An 11,151-nucleotide genomic window follows, 5' to 3' on the forward strand; every position below is an offset into this window, starting at 1 on the left:
GAGAGAACAGCGGTGAGTTTAAGAAGCGTGGTGAGATGAACTGCAGCTGGTGATTGTAATGATGAACAGCTGGAGTGGATCAGGTAATGACATACAGACACGCCCCTTGCACACGTGCACTCATACAACAACATAAACACAAGACTAGAAGGAACCAGCGAATACATCTACCGTGACAATTTCACAAATGTTTGTCATGTTATGTTTAAATAAGTTTCATAGGTAAGAAATGTGTTAGGTAATGCAGGGTCAAAGATGACACACTGCAAGTTTTAAAGTTGTGAGCAGAGAAGTACACACAAATAGGCTATATATGACGAAGGCAAAGAGCCTTTGTTATCTTTATCTCCTGTCTATATATATATATATAGACAGGAGATAAAGATAACAAAGGCTCTTATATATATATTTTTTTTTTTTTAGAGTGGGAACATTCCCATGTGAAGATAATGAGGAAATTACATTGTCTTTCATCGCTCTCTTCACCAAGTGCGTTCCAAACGGCTACATAATGTCACGCAAGTGCCCTGCTCACTCCAAAGTCCCCACTTCAAGGGCTCTGCCCTTCGAAGGGAGTAGGGCATAGGGATGCTCACTTCCGTTTGGAATTTTCCCTCAGAATATTGCTACCATTCACTTATATTCTTATGTGTTATATTCACCTGCAAATAACTAAATCACTGTGTTGACACTTTCTCCATAATCTGCGGACATTCTTTAATGCTTTAGGTCAATAATTTAAAGGTTTATTTAAGCAGCTTCCTGTAGTTGTTAGTAGTGATCTAAAAATATTTTAAAACCTTATTTATGATTACATGACATTATATTCCAGATTATCAACATGCCTGAAAAAACACTCCTTGTGATTGACCCAATGGGAAATGAACGTTCTTATGAACATAAAATTCTGCGGAACTGGAGGTAACCTTTTTAGAACTGTTTCATCTTTTTTTTTTTTTTTATGCTATTCCATTCTAAACAGTACAAATGTCTCGACGACATCTAGGAATTTTTTAAAACTGAGATGTGATGAGCAAACAGCCCAGTGGCAATTACGGACCCTGAAGCATGACCTGCAGATGGATTCCAGCAGTTGTGGAGTATTGGTATTGAATGTATGTGTTCATATATTTTCAAGAGTGGCTTCAGGTCTGGATATGTTATAATGAATTTAATTAAGTCATCTGTCAATTAATGTTTCAGTTTGCTGAACAATACCTGCTGACAGGAACGATCAGCAATGTTCAGACTACGCCTGAAGCGGTCAGCTCAGCACGCATGAAAGTAGCCTGCACACTTCTTGGATGTCGAGGTGAGTGCTGTTTTAATTCTGTAATACCGTAGTAGTGTATGTATTGTAATGTACAGTGTGTCATGTAGTACACCTCTGTAGATACTATCTTCACTCTATAATTTTCTTCTCTATCCCCTCTGTATATTTGGATATTCTTACTTGATTACATTTTTCAGAGTAGAAAATAACTTGAAGGATGCAAAAAGTAATGCAAGAATGATTTGATTTAATGTAATTTCAGAACAGGTCTGAGAATTTTTTTTCATGGCGTTTATGTTGACATTTAGTACACTATGATATGATTGTCCAATGAATTCATATTTATCTTTTTTTAATGTTAACAAATGTATAGGTAATGCAGAGGAGTACTGTGTGCTTTGCAGCATGCTGGAAGACGACCCCAACGAAAGCATGATTGAAATGGTACAACTTATAATGCACACACCCAAAAAGCAATAGTTTAACTTTATGTGCCATGTTTTTTTGTAGAATTTTGTTATTTAAATGAAAAGGTAATTTTTCTTTTCATGTTTTCAGATTCTATATTGTTTTAAATGTACTAATTTACATATATATTCATCTCTTTTATTTTCAGGTACAGTGTGAGAGCTGCAATAGATGGGCACATTTTAAATGTTGCAACTTCAGTAGCCTAAATGTGTTTATGTGCAAAAAGTGTGTAGTATAGTTTGAGTGTATGTCCCTTTATCATTTGCATTGATAACAGTCTGCAGCACAGTGTGGTCTTAGTTCATATTTATATTAATAACTTATTGTTTTACTTGTTTTGTATTGTGCCTCTGTGTTGCATGATTTTGAATTTTGAAATGAATTTGATTAATAATCTCCTTTCTGTATATATTCTATCTGCTTGATTATAAATTATCTCAATAACTAATCTTATTTCAATTTACATTATCATCTGGTTTAGAGTAAATTTGTAACATCTGTCCAGGGACTATACAGATTAAAAACTTAGACTGTCAAATCAATCATCCTATCTGTTTATTTTTCCAGGACAATCTGATGAGGTATTTTGCACTGTAAAATCATCCTACCCGTTTATTTCATACTGGCAGGACAATCTGATGAGGTATTTTGCACTGTAAAATCATCCTACCCGTTTATTTCATAGGACAATCTGATGAGGTAACGTTACTTTGCACTATACTGGCAGGACAATCTGATGAGGTATTTTGCACTGTAAAATCATCCTTCCCGTTTATTTCATACTGGTAGGACAATCTGATGAGGTATTTTGCACTGTAAAATCATCCTTCCTGTTTATTTCATACTGGTAAGACAATCTGATGAGGTATTTTGCACTGTAAAATCATCCTTCCCGTTTATTTCATACTGGTAGGACAATCTGATGAGGTATTTTGCACTGTAAAATCATCCTACCCGTTTATTTCATACTGGTAGGACAATCTGATGAGGTATTTTGCACTGTAAAATCATCCTACCCGTTTATTTCATAGGACAATCTGATGAGGTAACGTTACTTTGCACTGTAAAATCACCGTACCATGGCCTAATAAGAATATTCGGCAAAGTTACACTGAAATATTTTATGTAGTCACAGACGCGAAGCAGAAACGCGCAGTAGGATTTTACGATGTGGTAGGATGAACCGATAGATATGGCTATAATTTTGCGCTACGGTAGGAAAAACTGACAAGGTAGGACAGATCGACAGAACACCGGCCCCGCCCACTTTAGGGTTCAAAAACGCTCTTCAGAAACCTACGGGTGACGTCACGGACACTACGTCCATATTTTTTTACAGTCTATGGTCGTGACGCAGTGCTGACACGGATTTTGCTTTTAACAGTAAAAACAAATAGTAAGTGTTTTAACTCATTACAATACGTGTTTTATATTGTTTTATGACAATATTTGTGATGTGCAAATATTAAAAGTATGTATTTATCCTCAAACTATCTTTTACTCTCGTTTACCAGCACATCTAGTATAAGTTAACTGAAAAACAGAACAACAACACAGACTGCAGACCAACAATGCACGTGAAATTGTCACTTTATTTCCTTTTTTGGAGGACCAATTTTCTTAGAATGGGTAACTAATTCTTTCAGATTAAATATTTATGCAAAATGTACTTATCAGAATAACTTTTGATTGATGTTTAGTGTTTATGCTTTCATGTTTAAATGTATTGATTTAGCTATTTGTGTTTGCTAGGAGCATTTCTATGATGCACTGAGTGGCTAAGGCTAAACCAGGCTTGGTGTTTAAAGACTGTACAGACTAGAACCTGATGATGTTAAGATTTAACAGATAACATGAGAGAATCATGGGCACAAACATAAAAAATAATCATAGCTTTGTTGCTATTTGGTATAACTAGATTTTCTGTGTTTCTTAACACTCATTTTGAATTTGTCCAGTCAAATTACTTTACAAAAGTCATTTTTATTTTTATTTTTTACTTAAAATTAGTTTTCAAACCAATTGTTTTCATGATTTAACAGGTAGATGTTTTCTTGCTGTTTAATTTTAGACTCCACTGATTGGGAAATATCTGCCCATCACCTGTCCAACATCACAGCCACAAAAAGGGAACACAGATTCTTCCGGCGGCTGACTATTAGTGAGATTTCTTAAGGTGGGTGTCTTAATTTATTCTTAAAGGGTAACTAAAAAAAGTTGGTCTAGGGTTTAGTTACCCTTTAAAGGGTTAGTTCACCCAAAATGGAAATTCCGTCATTAATTACTCACCCTCATGTCGTTCCAAACATGTAAGAATTCCTTTCATCTTCACAACACAAATGAAGATATTTTTAATGAAATCTGAGAGCTTCCTGCCCCTCCATTGCAACCCAGTCTAACGGCAATTCGTGATATGGTCACGTAATTTAATCTATTGATTCGTGACACGGGCACGTTTATTTCGTTATTTTCGTGATATCAGCACGTTTTTTTAAACTAATGTATTTCAATGGGAAACATCTTTCGTGATCACAGCACGATTATTTCTGCCTGTCAGGTACAGGTACCGGTCAGGTCACTGTGATACAGTACTTATTGTAAATGCACAGTAACCACAACACTTACCATGCTTTTAATGTTTAATACTGTAATGTAACATCCTATATTTGTAAGTTAAATCAGTACTTTTTCCTTGAAATAATCCTATATATTATAAATAATGATATTTTCTTTTCTCTTTCTTCAGCTGAAAAGACCAAAAGAGCCTTTCGGACTCAGTCAGCTCATTATTGTTTGAGGACAAGTAAACCGAGGAGACGGACAGCTGCAAAGGCAAATATTCGCAATGATATGTGTTGGTTTTAACCCTAAATCAAACATTTTATAAAAGCATTTGTTGTTTCTTAAACCTTTTCTTACAAAACCCATAGCCCAATCAGTACGAACATAGTCTCAAAGTCTTAATAATTCACAAGATTTAACAAGTTGTCAAATTCGTACGATACTCGTACATATTTGTATAGTATACTCGTACAAAAACCTGCAGCTTTTCCTCCTAGTGCTGTCATTGGCTACTGCCTCGATTCCTGTACATATTTATCGCGATATTTGTAATTCAGTTGCGCTCCTTCTTGGAAAGTAGTCGGATGTCCCACACACTGTCAGAAAGTTTATATTAATTACATTGTATTCATTAAAATTATTACAAATTGGTCCCTGTCTGTTCATGTTCCAATGATACATGATTTCTCTTCACACCTCATGACCTTCCTCTGTTTGCAAGAGTGGAAAAGCTCATTTGACTTGTCACATGACATCATATATTCGATTATTTTGTAGTAATCAGATCAGTTACACTGCTGATAACTGTCCCATTTGCATGTAAATCATGTTATTTTTAAAAGCGTTCATATGATTATGGCTTGCTATTAAAGACATACTTTTATTCATAGAAATGCCCACATATCAGTGAATTTATTACATAAAAATGCTTTTACCATTTAATTATGCAACTCTCTTAACAGAAAATATCCCAAAGTTATGGATAAACTCACAACATCATCATCAAGTCCTGGGCACATTGGGCAACAAGTGTTCTCCAACGTATTCGATACGTGGCCGAGTTCTCCACATCTTCCCATGGGACACTGACATTCTTCAGGTCTTCGTGAAACATCTGTCTCCATTCCTTGGTCTTCCCGGTCTTCTGCGTCCTTCTGCCGGTGTCCACTTCATCACTGTCTTTGGGTGTTGTTGTTTGGGCGTGTGTGGGATGTGTCCAGCGAGGTGCACCCTTTGCTCTGTCACAGTTTCTGAAAGTCTGCATGTGAAGTCCCACTCCTCCTCAGGATCTCTTTGATATATGCAGAACCAATATTGAAAATAATTATTTATCTTTTTCCATATTGTTAAAGCATTTTGTTTTCTCTTTTCAGCTCCATAAATTGTACTTGATGTCTGCCTAATGCCTTTATCAAAAAAGTGTCAGTGCTCATCAGGTGTTTTGCTAAAGGATATATTCATTGCCATCCATTAGTCATGCAGTGACATGACGCAATAGACAAATGTATATTTCTGCAAGTGTATATAGCAGGTGTTTGTCCGAACAATTGAAGATAGTGAGAGTGTTCAGGAAAACCTTTTGAAAACAGTCAATATTTCTTTTTGGTGCTGAAAGAGTATTACAGAAATGACACACTTGACTACTGGACATTATTCTGTGAGTTTGTTACATTTGTCTTTAAACAGTTTGACATTAAATATTGGAATATGCTTTCAAAATTGTGTGCATTCATTGTACTTTTGTTAAATTTATTTGAATATAATTGATATACCTTTGATATACTATACATACACTGTAAACCATAGAAGCACTTTAGTACATGTAATTAAATTTAATTAAAACACTGAAAAACGTCTCAGGTTACTACTGTAACCATAGTTCCCTGAGAAAGGGAACGAGACGATGCGTCACTTGACGCTTTGGGCACTTGACGCTTTGGGAACGCCCCCAGCGTGAATGCGTCTGAGCATCAATGTCAACTAGTCCAATGGAAAGAATGAGCGTCACGGGCGGGTGACGTCATGACCAGGAAGGCATAAGAGCACATCCGGTGAAACGCGGCATTAGCTTCAAAAGGTCGAAGCAAGCCGATCACAGGGATGCAGGAAGTATGGCAGGGTGAAGCATCGTCTCGTTCCCTTTCTCAGGGAACTATGGTTACAGTAGTAACCTGAGACGTTCCCTTTCGAGGGAACTCGCGATGCGTCACTTGACGCTTTGGGAACGAGAATACCCAAAACGCCAGAATTCCAAGTGCCTGAGTGTCAGTCTGTTGGAACTAAGCACTAAACACCTGAGAACCTGGGGCAGCATCCAGGTCCAAACTGTAAAACCTGACGAATGTGAGCGGTGAGGACCAGCCTGCCGCATCACAAACGTCTTGGAGAGAAACCCCAAATAACAAGGCTTTAGAGGCCGCCATACCCCTCGTTGAGTGAGCTCTGACCACCAAGGGACACGGATGGTCAGAGTACTCGTATGCAAGTGAAATAGCCTCGACTATCCACTTACTAACCGTCTGTTTAGAAGCAGGAAGACCCTTCTTAGGTGATCCAAAGCAAATAAATAACTGGTCGGACTTCCTCATTGAAGATGTCCGATGAACATAAGTATCCAGTGCTCGCACTGGACACAAGAGGTTCAGCCTTTCCTGGTCCGCAGATGTAAAAGGAGGAGGACAGAAAGCCTGCAGCACGATAGGCCTCGGAATCAAGGTCGGCACCTTAGGGACGTATCCCTGTTTCGGATATAAGAATGCCTTGACCATCCCCGGTGCAAACTCAAGGCAAGTGGGGGAAACCGAAAGGGCCTGAAGGTCTCCAACTCTCTTAAGGGACGAAATAGCTAGTAGAAAGATAGTCTTAAGGGTAAGAAATTTCTCTGAAACCGAATCTAAGGGCTCGAATGGAGCCCTAGACAGGCCTTCTAGTACTATTGCCAAATCCCAAGCTGGCACCCTAGTGCGAGTTGCAGGCCTCAGCCTCAATGTGCCACGAAGGAAACGTGTAATCAGGGGGTCTCGACCCAACGATGTACCCCCCACCAGGGCGTGGTAAGCCGCAATGGCCGCCACGTAAACCTTAAGTGTGGAAGGACATAAACCTGACGTAAAGCGCTCCTGCAAGAACTCGAGTACTGTGTTCACAGAACAGTTAACCGGATCCCACTGATGTCGGTGACACCATACAGAAAAAACTTTCCATTTCAGCGCATATAGTTTCCTAGTAGCTGGAGCTCTGGAGCTTAGAATGGTCTCAGCAGCCTCAGCAGAGAGACCACTCTCTATGAGTTGGGCCCCCTCAGAGGCCAAACCCACAGGTTCCAAATCTCTGGTCGAGGGTGAAATATTGTGCCCCCGGCCTGAGACAGAAGGTCTCTCCTGATCGGGATCTCCAAGGGAGGACCGTCTAAGAGATGGATCAGGTCCGCAAACCAGATCCGACTCGGCCAGCGTGGTGCTACAAGCAGTAGGCTTATTCCGTACTGGCGGACTCGTTCCAGAACTCCTGGGAGCAGAGCAACAGGGGGAAATGCGTACAGACGTAGCCTCGGCCACGTCTGCACCATAGCATCCAGCCCCAGGGGGGCTGGGTGAGTAAGGGAGAACCAAAGTGGACAGTGCGTCGTATGCTGAGACGCAAACAGATCCACCTCTGCTTGGCCGTAAAACTCCCAAATTTTGTCCACCGCCTCGGGGTGGAGTCTCCAGTCCCCTGGCCTCAGCTCCTGCCTCAAACAGGATGTCTGCCCCCAAATTCTGGTCCCCAGGAATATACACTGCCCTCAGGGAGAGTACCTTCCCCAGAGACCACAGGAGGATCTGGTGCGCCAGTTTGCAAAGCGGACGCGACCGCAGACCCCCCTGACGGTTCAGATAAGAGACCACTGATGTGTTGTCTGTTCGTACAAGCACATGATGGCCCCTCAGGTCTGGGAGAAATTGTCTCAACGCATTGAAGACAGCCATCATCTCCAGGCAATTGATGTGCCACGAAAGATGATGACTTTTCCACAGACCCTGAACCGAGCAGCCTTCCATTACCGCTCCCCAGCCGGTGAGGGAAGCATCTGTCGAGATCGTAACACGATGGCAAAGAGCTCCCAATACCAGACCCTGGGTTAAGAACCAATGTTTTCTCCATATAATTAAGGCACGAAGGCACCGCCGCGTGACCTTGATCATACGAAGTGGGTTTCCCCTCGGGGAGAACCCTCTGGTCCTTAGCCACCACTGTAAAGGTCTCATGTACAGCAGGCCAAAAGGTATCACGTTGGACGCTGCCGCCAAGAGACCCAACAGTCTCTCGAACTGTTTCACAGTGCGTGACTGGCCTAGCTTTAGCTCTTTGGTGGCTGTCAGGATAGCAGCTACACGAACGGACGATAGAGTGGCCCGCATCGTCACTGAATCCCATACCACACCAAGGAAAGTGGTTCTCTGTACTGGAGAAAGAACACTCTTCTTGGCATTGAGCCTCAACCCCAACATCTGCATATGAGCGAGAACGACACCTCGGTGCCGAACCGCCAACTGCTCTGATTCCGCCAGAATCAGCCAGTCGTCGATGTAGTTCAGAATACGTATGCCCTGAAGCCTGAGAGGGGCTAGAGCTGCATCCACGCATTTCGTGAACGTGCGGTGTGATAAAGCTAGACCGAAAGGAAGAACCCGATATTGGTATTCTTTGCCCCCGAAAGAAAACCTTAGGAACTTCCTGTGCTGAGGGAGGATGGAGATATGGAAGTAGGCGTCCTTCAGATCTATCGTGACAAACCAGTCCTCGGATCTGATTTGAGTCACGATCTGTTTGAGTGTCAGCATCTTGAACTTGAGTTTCTGTACTGAACGATTCAACAGACGAAGATCTAAAATGGGACGCAACCCCCCATCCTTTTTTGGAACAATGAAATAACGGCTGTAAAAACCCGACTCTCTGTCGGGTGAGTACACCTGTTCTATAGCTTCCTTTGCTAACAGGGCCTTTACCTCTTGCTCCATTACCAGAGCCTGCTCGGGATGCACCACTGTGGGCAGCACCCTGTTGTAACGAGGAGGACGAGAACCAAACTGGATTCTGTATCCTTTCTCTACAATCTGCAGGACCCAATGAGAAATATTCGGCAGAAGCTTCCACGCTGCCAGAAAATTTACTAAGGGAACCAGCCTCTCGAGGCTGGTCTCTGGTGTTATCGAGACAGCCAATTCCGGAGCCTGAAACATAATGGCAGGAACTACCTGAACTGGCCGCTCTAAAGCCCCCCTCAGAGGGCGCGAAACCGATGCTGTGCCGCAGCATAGCATCAGCGACTCGCTGGAGACCGCTGCGCCCTGAAGCACCGAGGGTGGCAGGGTTGGCAGAACGGGCTCGTGAGGACCCCGAAATGGAACGGGCACCGTATGATGAGGTGTACACCGCTCTATTTCGGTCGGGGCTGTCCTCACAGGCCTGATGCATGAACATCAGGACCTTTTTTTTTTTTGAGCCGAAGTCTTCTTCGCCTGAAGAACGGTCCTCAGATCCGGCTTCGACTTAGAAGACTTTGGCTGAGAGGGTTGCGTCTGTCTCCAGTTTCCACGTGGAGGTGCATGAGACGCAACACTCTCTTTCTGATGCACACGATATGATGAGCTAGATGGCTGGGGCTGCTCACGCCCAGCAGCCCCAGGGGGCTGGACACGGCGAGGGATAAACTTTTTGAAAGCGTCCGCTTGCTTTTTTGACTCCTGAAATCTCTCGACGACCGTATGGACTGCGTCACCAAAGAGACCAGAAGGTTCAAGCGGAGCATCTAACAAAAAAGCACGATCTTTTTCTTTAATCTCCGAAAGATTCAACCATAAATGTCTCTCAGTAGCTACCAAAGCTGCCATAGACCGCCCAATTGCTCTGGCGGTCTCTTTAGTAGCCCTGAGAGAAAGATCGGTAGCCCGACGAAGTTCTCGAATATCGTCATGACTAACTCCCTCACTATTATCCAGATCCCCCAGCAGGTCAGCTTGATAAGCCTGAAGCACTGCCATAGTATGCAGACATGCTCCAGCTTGACCTGCTGCCGTATAAGCTTTGCCCACTAACACCGACGTGGCTTTGAGCGGTCTAGTGGGCAAAGCCGAGGCTTTCAGAGACGATGCGGGACCAGGGGAGAGATAGCTAGCTAAATTCTGTTCCGCCTGGGGCATCGCCTCATAACCATACTCTTTCAGCCCTCTAATTTTTGAATAAATATTAACCTGAAAAGACGTGATGAGTATGGCTTATTCCATGATTTAGAAATCTCATTATGAAGATCAGGAAAAAATGGAAGCCCTCGTGGTGGAGATGAAGCAGTAGAAGATAAAAAGCGCTCATCTAATTTACTCTTAGGACGAGCGCCCCTCTTATCAGATGGCCATTCAATCTTTAATTTATCTACAGCCCGCGACATAACATCCACCAGCTCATCATATGCTGGGGAAATAAATTGTGAATCTCTTTCCCCCATGTGTGTGTTTTCACTCTCCAAACTCATCGCATCAACCTCCTCCTCCTGATGCAGTGGACCTTTGGCAGGGCCAACTGGGTCACCTCGAGTCTACTGCGGACGTGTTACAGTCCGGGAAAAAATAAACAAAATGATGGCTCAACCCGTAACAATCTTTAGAGTATGGTGGTATTTATTTACAAGTGCCCCAAAAATCCAAAAAAAGAATCCATTAGTGCACATATATGTACAAGTGCATGTTGACGTAAAACAAAGTAACAAAACAACAAAAATAAAACAACAAAACAAATCAAAGATTGAACTAGACGAATATGTACACAAATATGTATCCACAATATACAAAATAAATTATCGCTCACGG

The 11,151-nt window shown here is 42.1% G+C and overlaps 1 long non-coding RNA gene across 1 annotated transcript; it reads left to right on the forward strand.

Moving 5' to 3' along the window:
- Nucleotides 1–1,070: 1,070 nt before the first annotated feature.
- Nucleotides 1,071–2,282, forward strand: LOC130087799 (uncharacterized). Its single transcript, XR_008807397.1, has 4 exons — nucleotides 1,071–1,115; nucleotides 1,204–1,312; nucleotides 1,647–1,717; nucleotides 1,890–2,282. It is a non-coding gene; the product is annotated as an uncharacterized LOC130087799 (long non-coding RNA).
- Nucleotides 2,283–11,151: the final 8,869 nt, after the last annotated feature.

This window comes from Rhinichthys klamathensis, unplaced genomic scaffold, assembly GCF_029890125.1.
Source record: "Rhinichthys klamathensis goyatoka isolate OS25496 unplaced genomic scaffold, OSU_Roscu_1.1 h1tg000111l_1, whole genome shotgun sequence".
In the NCBI taxonomy this organism is placed as follows: Eukaryota; Metazoa; Chordata; class Actinopteri; order Cypriniformes; family Leuciscidae; genus Rhinichthys; species Rhinichthys klamathensis.